We start from the raw sequence: 11,391 nt of genomic DNA on the forward strand, positions 1-11,391 counted from the left end.
AAAGATGTCATTAAAGGATCATAAATAGAATTATATTTGTCACCATTAATTTGTGACAGATACAACCTTTTTGTAATAAAAAGATAATTTATTTTAAAACAATTTTGTTATGAATATCAAGTCATAACAAGATACATCAAGAATTTGTTTTAAATTCCATTCTGACAGAAACTACCAATGTGCCAATACAGTGAAAAAGTACCATGGCACATACCACTGGAAAAAAATACCAAGGTAAACCTTAGGAGTGAATGGATTCATTGACATATCAATTCAGTGATACTTTTGCTGAAACGATACACATATCGATACACGAGATGGAGAATTTATATAAAATGATACTTAACACATGCATGTTATTTTAGTCTTTAGCAGTCATAAATAATTATTCAGTTGCCTTGTTATTCTGTAAAATTATAATCCAGCCGAAACAGCATTTGCAGTAACAGGCACCCATGTTTATTAGAAAAAATGAAGAGGACTATTTGAGAACACAAAATGACATAGTTCGAATCTGGTTCCCCTCCCCCATTCCATGCTAATTATCTTAACCCAGAGGTATGTTAGGCATACATTCCGAACATGTTTCACATGTATAATGAAGTACTTTACTCATCAATTTAAAAACCACTTTCACACAAAGTTTCTACTATGAATTATAACTGGATGCCTTTGGTTGGTTTGAAAGCTACACTACCAGTTTGTTGCATGGTGAAATATATTACACTGAATTCTCATTTGTGGTTATTGCTTGTTCTGCTCCAGATTAAACAATAATCACCAATCAGACAGCAGTGTAGCTTATTCTCTGCATGACAAACAGAAGTATGGGCAGAGCAACAGAGTCTTCACAGGAAAGTCATTAGATATGTCAAGTACTTACAGTGATGCTGTCAGGGTGTGCTATTGTGTGAATCATGCAAAATTTGTATGAATACATGCACAAGGAGAAGAGACAAACGCTAGAACTCACACAAATTCATTGAAAATCATACATATGAAAATCTGCTCGACGTTGTATGCAATTTTATTTAACCATTCTTGTCGAGGCATTTGTTTTTCGGATAGCAACCGTTCCACATCTGGGTTCTTCAAGCACGACATGAATGGTTATGAAACTAAATTTGATTTGCACAACATGCCCTGGAATAAGCATTATGGCGTAGTTTGAAACCATTCATGAAGAAAGTTTTACAAATGCATATTTAAAATACAGGCTACCTAGTAAACCCAAAATGTCTGATTCCCAGCATGGTTCATTATGATTTCATTCAGCAAATACTTGCTGATGACAGTGAAGATGACAATAATTTTTAAAGTTATGAAGTATATCAGATTATTGGAGCTGGGGAAAGTGTTAATGGAGATCCCAGTGAGTGACTGAGCCCAAAATTGTGTTAAATATGAGTCAGATGTACATGCTGAATGGATAAAAAATAGACGGCATGACCCTTTCAGTGGTATTTCGAAATTAAATGTACAAAGGGCAAAATAGTGAGCCTAATTAAAATACAGACAATTTAAAGTATAATGCAATATTCATTTTTTTAATTAATCAGTTTTGCCCTGTGGATCATATGCTACAAAACCATATACATGTATCCATATCAGGAGCAAGATAAATTGAATAAATTAAGGGTAATAAAATGAAATTAAGAAGTGAAGATATTTATTTTAATACCTGTCTGCACAATTAGCACTGATGGATTAAATGTCCTTATATAGCATTATGGAACAGATAAGAAATTTGGCATAGTAGCCAGTAAATTACTGATTTAACAAAGGAAGTTTTTGTTTGTGAAAGATCCTATTTTGGAACAGATGTATCCAAAAGATAATATCTCTGAGCTCCGGAAAATTGTACATAACAGTCTCAATGATCAGTCTTCCAACTGTTCAAGCTGACAAAGCTAGCTATGTAAATGCCCCTTCAGAAAGAAGCACAGAACAATATTGATACAAAGAAAAGGAGCAGAGTATGCTCAGAAATAATTAACAGAATAATGTTTTTACAACTAGAGGTGATATCTGTCAAAGACGGCGCTTTCAGTAGAGCTCTAAGAAAGTGGAGCAGGGAGAAAGAGAGACATATGTTGAAGTTTAGATAAATATTGACCTATGGCTGGTTCTTCCTCCCCTCTTTATATCTTTGATAAAGAGGGAGGTCTCCTTTAAGATAAAATCCTGTCATCATCTCTCATTAAATTGTACATGGGAAACAAATATGGAATTTCTCTTATTTATGCAGACATATTTAACCTGTGAATGAAGGTGCTGATGGAATAAATGAAATTAGCATAGAACGAGTTACGGGGCAGATTTCAAACTCAAGCTTATCACCTTGTGTAAGATATAAAAAAAATTGTAGAATAGGACTGGGTGTAATCAGTAGTTTTCCCTCTTCACTAACAAATACAAGTACCCATGGCTGTGTCAGTCTTTTGCATCTGCAAGAAGTATAATGTGATAGATTTTGTTAGTATTCAACCTTATTCTCAATGCCTGAATTTGTTCTAGATGTGATTTTCTTTGCACTAGGAAATTCATTAATTCTTTGGTTTTGAAAATAACAGCGTAAGGTCTTCCAAGTGTAACTTAGACACAAAATAGGTACGTGTAACATGATGCTTTCAAATTATTCATATTGTACAACACTAAGGGAGTTAAACAGAGCCACCATTAAGTGGCCTATAACGCTGGATAAGAGGCACTGCCACGAACAAGTAGTCAGTTTGAAAGTATTGTTCTTATCTTCTCTTCAATGAGAACTGCATATAAATATATGACAACTATATGTCTATCTGTAATCTGCATACTGGAAATAGGACCAGAATATCAATATTGATGAAAGGGCACCACCTACCTTCCAAAGATGGAAAGACCATCAAGTTCATATATGTATTGATATGTATCATATTGCAGGCTGCAAATTGTGAATCATATCAATACACGACACAGGTGTATCATTTCACCACTGGTAAACCTGTATAATGTACTGTTAATACTGCACCTCCAGTATAATTAATGAATCATGTCATCCCTTCAAATTCATAAAAGCTTTTTGGACATAAAAAGTCAGTTAAAGTTTACAGGTGTTCTCTATAAATATGCCATGTAACATAACATAAAAATATCATAAATCAATTTTGTTTACTGGAGTTACTATTATGTCAGATAAAGATCTTGACTGCATTTATAATGTTGACATTTTGATAATAAATGTGCTGCTTTTCCATAATATTTCTAATTTTAAAATATTGTTTGAACTTTTATACTGTAATACTGACATTTACTGTATTTCTCAACCACTGTGGCAATAGAACATTCTCTTTTGAGCACATTCTGTTAGAGATTTTCAGAGTCAGGTTGATCAGAAATCAGAAATCATTCAGTGACAAATGCACCACACGCTGATTACTGAATAAAAAAGTATAGGATGTATGTTTTCTAGCTAGAGATGCAGTAATAGGATGTACACAATTCTATTTCTAGCTAAAATTGCATTAAACTATCATTTCACTATCATTTTGCCACTTTATGTCATAACATTAACACATATCTATGACATCACTGAGGAACCGATTATAACTCTTATCAATACTGTTTTGCCAGACTTTTGAGGGTAAAGCAAAACTAGTGTAGCATAGTCATAGTCCTACAATGGAGACCACAAAAACACATATAAAATGTTGCCGGGCATTTCTGAGCACCTAAGGTTTCTGTCACCAATACTGAAGCAAAACGCATACTGAATTCAACAGACTGATGAAAATAAGATACTGCAATGCTTACCATTTGAAAAGAGGCAATTGTCACTAGAATAGTCTGTTCAAAATAATATTAATTTTGGACACAATGGATACCACCCCTGTGTTTTCGTGACTCATGATATGTCAGCATATTCTGCACATAGTTTTGAAAAGATGTAATGTTTATTAATTGGGCTATGGAAATGAAATACATTGGACTATTTCTGTCAGCATTTCGGTCGAGTAATTAGGTCAGGTATATAGCTGGTTTTACAAAATTCAACGTAACAATGCCAATAAATGGCAAGATATATTAAGCAAACTAAATGAATCATGTAAAAAAAAGTTCAACATTTTATTTTAAAAAATATGCTGAAGAGTAACAATGTATTATTGTATAGAATGTAATGTATTTGCATGTATGGGGGAAAAAAGTACTACAGAATTTAGAAACAGACTATATGCCAAAGAATTTCTTGAGAATCCCATTCTAGTAGCAAGTTAACATTTTGGACAGCAGACGATTTTGCATGTGTGGGACAGCTTCTTGCAAACTTTGATTAAAATGCAGTCTTATTTAAAAGTATAAATTTCCATTTTTTAAAGAATGTATTTATTTTATGATTATAAAAGATAAATATCAAATAGGATTTTCTGGGTTAAAAGTTCAAGAACATCATGGAGTGAGTCTTAATGTTGACATTTAGAAATCACATTTTCATAAACAATTAGGGTAAAATGTGGGACAATTTTGTACTTTATGAATATCACATTCCTGAATGAAAGGAAGACCGTTCTTTCTTGATATAAATTGGATTTTCAACGAAAAACAACACGTGATCTAATGTTTACAGGAATGTCGTATCATTGCGCAGAATTACCCGATGAGCAGAATTGGCCGACACGGTGGTATGTGCGGGAAGGGGGTATGTGTGTGTGATTAGAGTTTTTAAAATAGCTTTAACAATTTTTCAGTCATATCGCTACGATGTCTGCAGTGTGGCAGTTTATGGTGATGTCTAGCACTGAGGCATCATGCATGACGTCTCACCCAGTCACATTATCCAGACACCAAGCCGACCAGTCCTAACACTAACCGCTTAATGCCGAGCGCCTAGCGAGGCAGCTGGAAGTACCATTTTTGTAAGTCTTTGAACCCACGACCTCACGCTTCTGACGCGGACGCTCAAACCACTCGGCCACCGGAGCGGTGGGGTGGGTGGGTGTCTTACATTGTAAGACTAGTGTATAACATCTGAATAAAAATGTTGTTATCGAGTCAGATTATCAGTCTATATCAAAGACTTGTCCGAAAACATATATTCCATTTCTCAATGGGCAATTTCTTTTGTTACATGTAGTTACACCGGAAATTTTACCCTACTTTCGAATTGGACAATTCACACCCACCCCTATCATCACACTTTAAGACACCTCGATAACACTTTAAATCAACAGTAAACGTGTGTTCCAAGTTCCTATTAATATGGTGAACTTAAATAAATCGGGATAAGATAATACAATCACTGTCGATACGTTATGCATTCGCATCGGTTATTTAGAACAAGGTGTACCGTTTACCCGGCAAATCACACGTGAGAAACGGTGGCAATGTTCATTTTCTCTCCTCCAAGTTTATCTCGGTCTGGTTGCTCTCTCTCTCTCTCATTTTCCTTAGCAGTCTAATTGGGATCAAGTACTGTTTGCCTCGAGTAAGTATTGTCTATTTTATAAAAATAAAAAAAGAGGATTAATGGATTCCTTTGAAGAATGAGAAGATAGCAACGATAGAGTATATCGAGTAGATAGCAACAATAGAGCATATCGATAGCAAAGGTAATGTATATCGAGTGAACAGCAACGATAAAGGATATCAATTATAGGCTCGTTCAGTCCAAAAGAAATATTTTTCTGTTCTGTTTTAGATGTGAATGTAGCATTTAAAGTTGTTTAAAATATGCTATTTCTCAATATTTCTCAGGTACGCTGAGCAGTTCAAAACTGCATTTAAGAAAACAGAACACAATTATGCGTGATTTAATGATTCGAATATGTATTATACAATTCTTATGTTACTTGTTTAGGCTTGAATAAACAGTAAAAAAAAAAAGAGTGAAAACAACAAGCTTTGAAAATTGAACAAATAATTAATTTCGCTGGAAAAACTCTGTAAAAATGAAAATATAACTTACGGTTTTAAGAATCAAATCCAAAAAATCAATCCAAGAATAATCCAGGAATTAAATTTTAGAAGTTCTTATAATGAAATGTTCTAATGAATTCAAGTTCGAGTCCCCACGAAGAATCCAAGATGGAAGGCGATAACGTATACTGCATCCTCAGTTCTGTGTTATTAACAAACAATAATTAGGTGTTTGAATTAATGTAATGTCTTTGTCCCAGAATTCTGTATGAGCACTCAAACATTTTCCAGGAAAAAGAATTATCCTTTAGAATCCAAATAATTCGAAATAACATTAAAATGTAATTCCCAAAATGACACAACAAAACAAACATCTTTACGTCCTTGTGTTTAGAAGCCCCACTGAGAGATATCTCTATAAACAAAGATTATACAGTAACTTGAAACGCATAACAGATTCCCGGATGAGGGTCAACTTTCCAGAATCTTCGAGAAGTATTTACATCTAAAAGCACTTAGGGCCCAGTAAGACCTTGACAAAAGCCAATCATTTGACTCTAAGAATAAGATAATAAAAAAAGTTGTTTAATTGTCTCAGTGATTTCTGAATTAAGGTCGGGAACTAAGTCAGCTTTAGGTGTTTACAACTGAAAAGTCAAGGTTAAACTATTTTCTGAAAAAAATATCGAGCCCCTAGTAAACAAAACTACATTATTTTGACATGTATTCAAATTAAAAATAAAAAGATTTTAAAACGTACAAACAATATTATTAAATAAAATATAAATTAAATCCAATATACGTAACACAATGACATGAAAACAAAAACAAGATCGGTACTTTAGAAACATGAATAGAGGACTCAACAGTACTGGCATAGGACTAAATTGAAACTGAGATATGCTTGAAATGTGCAAAATGAAGGAATTTAGTTTGTTACATAGAATTTTCTGTTGCATTGTTTGTTTTAATTGTATTTTTTAATATTTTTTTTACGAAGTGAAGGCAATGATTTGTATAGGACAGAAATTAACTTGTTGTTGTATTTGTTGTTGTTGTAGGGTTTAACGCCATTTTTCAGCACATGATAGGCTATACATGGCGGCCAGTATTAATGGTGGAGGAAGAACCAGGGAAAACCCCGGAAAGAACCACCGACCCACGAGAAGCTACTGGCAAGCTTTCTCACATACCCACATTAGCCGAATCTGAGACTCGAACCCATGCAGACAGAGGTGAGATGGCAGTGATCCGTAACGGGGAGCGCTTTAGACCACTCGGCCACTCGGGGCCCCATTTAACTTGTAGTTGGTAGCACACACAAGACAGTTTTATAAGATCATAAAGACGAGTATGCTGGAAGCAGTAGTATATTGAGGGGTAATACCGCCATAATTATATGCATGTATTTTTTATTCTTCCTTGGTGCTGGTGCATTATTGTAAATGGCTGCTTGCAAGTGTTACGTTCATAATCCTATCCATGTATATTGTATTCTTCATTGATACAAACTGTACGTGGCAGTTTGCAAGTGCTGCTTTCCATCTGCATTATTGTAAATGCAGGTTTACAAGTGCTACATTCATAATTCTACTCATGCATACAAGCGCTTAAATCTACTTTCCTTCTGCATCATTGTATCTTATAGTTTCCCAGCTACTGAACTGATTCTGAGTAGTAAAGTGGGACGATATAGCCTCAGTGGGAAATTTAACATTACGGAAACTCCTGGGACTATATAGTCTCAAGGGAAATTAACATGGGAATAGATTTTGGGACTGTATAGCCTCAAGGGGAAATTAATATGGGTGGGACTGTTTAGCCTCAAGGGGAATTGAACAATGGGAATATGGGAATAAACAGGGTGGGACTGTATAGCGTCAAGGGAAATTGAACATGGGAAAAATTGCTGGGTCACTCTAGGGACAAAGGGAATTGAACATGGCAATAGAGTGTGGGTCTGTCTAGGGACTAGGGGAATTTAACATATGGAACTTGAACATGGTGGGTCTGTATAGCGTCAAGGGGAATTGAACATGGTGGGATTGTCTAGGGACAATGATGGTAGAGGGTCAAACACAACAGAGACAGAACCATACATACACTAGTACAAGCGTGAGATTTATATATAAAGCATTACCAAGACCTGAAATCTTGCTGGGGTGTTCAAGTGCTACATTCATAATTCTACTCATGCATACAAGCGCTTAAATCTACTTTCCTTCTGCATCATTGTATCTTATAGTTTCCCAGCTACTGAACTGATTCTGAGTAGTAAAGTGGGACGATATAGCCTCAGTGGGAAATTTAACATTACGGAAACTCCTGGGACTATATAGTCTCAAGGGAAATTAACATGGGAATAGATTTTGGGACTGTATAGCCTCAAGGGGAAATTAATATGGGTGGGACTGTTTAGCCTCAAGGGGAATTGAACAATGGGAATATGGGAATAAACAGGGTGGGACTGTATAGCGTCAAGGGAAATTGAACATGGGAAAAATTGCTGGGTCACTCTAGGGACAAAGGGAATTGAACATGGCAATAGAGTGTGGGTCTGTCTAGGGACTAGGGGAATTTAACATATGGAACTTGAACATGGTGGGTCTGTATAGCGTCAAGGGGAATTGAACATGGTGGGATTGTCTAGGGACAATGATGGTAGAGGGTCAAACACAACAGAGACAGAACCATACATACACTAGTACAAGCGTGAGATTTATATATAAAGCATTACCAAGACCTGAAATCTTGCTGGGGTGTTCAAAAATTTGCATAATTGTAATGATGCTATAAATAGCTATACTCAAGGAAATGCTCAACGACAAAATGGATGTGACTAAAAGTAACGCTAAAATGACGAAATTGTCCCAGAATTTTAAGGAAAATAAACATATCCCCGAAAATTAAGTTACAATGGTTTAGACTAAAATGGATAAAATTAGCAACTACTTACAATATCAACTTGTGTGACGATCGTGGATAAACACCCATGTATCTATTTATAGCTATAATCAGCTAAAATTCCTATGAAATCTCACTATCTGTTTATATTACAACTTGTGGGTTATTCCTTTGGAAAATCCCACTATCTTTTTATAGCCTCGGCTTGAGTGACGTTCCTGTTTATGAACTCTAGTACATATGTATAGCTACAACCTATGGAAATCCCCTAGTCCATATTTATAGTCTCAAAATTTCCAGCGTCAGTGACGTCACTGTACTGAACACTAGGGGATAAATGTCAACAGTGTTGTAAGTGGCTGACCTGAATACACGCTACTGAAGGTAGGTAGGTAGAGTGTATCTGATAGGGATAAAGTGAGTTTTATAGGGACAAACAGAGACCAATACACACACACCCACACACACACAACGTACGCGCGCAGACAAACGCACACACACACACACATACACACAGGGAAGAGGAAAAAACAAACCCCAAATATACTATCAACACAGAAGGGAGATAATACAAACCCCAAATAAACTATCCACACAAACGTACGCGAACGCATACAAACCCCAAATATAAAATCAACACAGAAGGGAGATAATACAAACCCCAAATAAACTATCCACACAAACGTACGCGAACGCATATAAACCCCAAATATAGTATCCATACAACGTCGCTAACGCATACAAACCCCAAATATGCTATCCACACTCGGGAGGAAGAAGAAAAAAAACAACCAAATATACGATCTACACAACGTACGCGAACACACACACATACACACACACAGAGGGAAGAGGAAAAAACAAACCCCAAATATACTATCAATACAGAAGGGAGATAATACAAACCCCAAATAAACTATCCAAACAAATGTACGCGAACGCATACAAACCCCAAATATACTATCAACACAGAAGGGAGATAATACAAACCCCAAATAAACTATCCACACAAACGTACGCGAACGCATACAAACTCCAAATATACTATCCACACAACGTCGTTAACGAATACAAACCCCAAATATACTATCCACACTCGGGAGGAAGAAGAAAAAAACAACCAAATATACGATCTACACAAAGTACGCGAACACACACACAAACACAGGGAAGAGGAAAAAACAAACCCCAAATATACTATCAACACAGAAGGGAGATAATACAAACCCCAAATAAACTATCCACACAAACGTACGCGAACGCATACAAACTCCAAATATACTATCCACACAACGTCGCTAACGAATACAAACCCCAAATATACTATCCACACTCGGGAGGAAGAAGAAAAAAACAACCAAATATACGATCTACACAAAGTACGCGAACACACACACAAACACAGGGAAGAGGAAAAAACAAACCCCAAATATACTATCAACACAGAAGGGAGATAATACAAACCCAAAATAAACTATCCACACAAACGTACGCGAACGCATACAAACCCCAAATATACTATCCACACAACGTCGCTAACGCATACAAACCCCAAATATACTATCCACACTCGGGAGGAAGAAGAAAAAAAAACAACCAAATATACGATCTACACAACGTACGCGAACACACACACACACACACACACATCACAGAGGGAAGGAGAAGAAAACCATTATACAAATAACCCTTTATATATACTATCAACAGAGAGTGAAGAAAATAACCCATTATATTCCATCAACACAGAGTGAAGAAGAAAAAGTTTTTTGAAAGCACCTAAGCCCTCACCTGCAATGACCAACTCTGCCAAACACCTACACCCCACCCCACCCCCACTCCCAACACTACAAAACCCATTTAACCCGTTATTTTATGGCATCAGTGTGTGATTTAGGAAACATCAAGACACAAAATGATGGATGAATGGACTGACTATTGTTTACCGACTTGCATGCCTAAAGAGCGTGCGTGAAGGAAAACATCCTTCCATTTCAATTCTAACTAAAACTTGATCCAGAGGGATAGAGAGAGGTGAAAGAGCACAATTTCATAAAGTGTGAGTAAAAACAAAACACGCCATCCTTATTATACAATGTCAAGACCAAGAGACACTTACGTTTTCTTTCTCGTCTATTCTCTTTTAGAAGGTAGTATGAAATTTCACATCAGGGCCAACGCATCGGCTCACATTGTCAATTTTTCCATTTCCGTGTCTTTACTGGCACAAGTTCTTCATCATCTTCAATTTCTTCTTCTTCTGAATCCCTCTTCTCTGTTTCGTCTTGTTTTTGTTTCTTCTCTTTTCTCGTAGGGCACTCTGAATTCCAGTGTCCTTTCTCCTGACAACGATATTAGGTATCTTGACTTTTGTCTCTCTTTCTTAGACGAAGCAGGTATTCTGGAGACAAATACCCATTTACCTTTGCAGATATAGCAAACTTCATTAGCACTTACACACTTTCGTATGACTCTCATCAAATCAACGACCAAAAGAGTAAGTTCTGTTGCCACTTTCGCATGTGAATTATGCTTTCGTTTGACTTTTAGCAAATATTTGACCAGCAGGTCGATCTGTGCTGACTCTTCCATCTT

The 11,391-nt window shown here is 36.1% G+C and overlaps 1 protein-coding gene across 3 annotated transcripts in view; it reads right to left on the reverse strand.

Annotated features, from left to right (window-relative positions):
• Positions 1–5,456, reverse strand: part of LOC149799847 (leukotriene A-4 hydrolase-like) — a 103,583-nt gene extending 98,127 nt beyond the window's left edge. The window contains exon 1 of one of the 3 annotated variants that reach the window (XM_089959271.1): positions 5,331–5,456. The gene's annotated coding sequence lies outside the window, so the exon portion shown is untranslated. Of the gene's footprint in view, positions 1–5,159; positions 5,284–5,323 lie in introns of those variants that run through there. The other 2 variants (XM_089959270.1, XM_089959272.1) reach the window with 2 other exon arrangements.
• Between the last annotated feature and the right edge of the window lie 5,935 nt (positions 5,457–11,391).

The sequence above is a fragment of the Sinohyriopsis cumingii genome, chromosome 5 (genome assembly GCF_028554795.1).
Source record: "Sinohyriopsis cumingii isolate HCF-2022 chromosome 5, ASM2855479v2, whole genome shotgun sequence".
Classification (NCBI taxonomy): Eukaryota; Metazoa; Mollusca; class Bivalvia; order Unionida; family Unionidae; genus Sinohyriopsis; species Sinohyriopsis cumingii.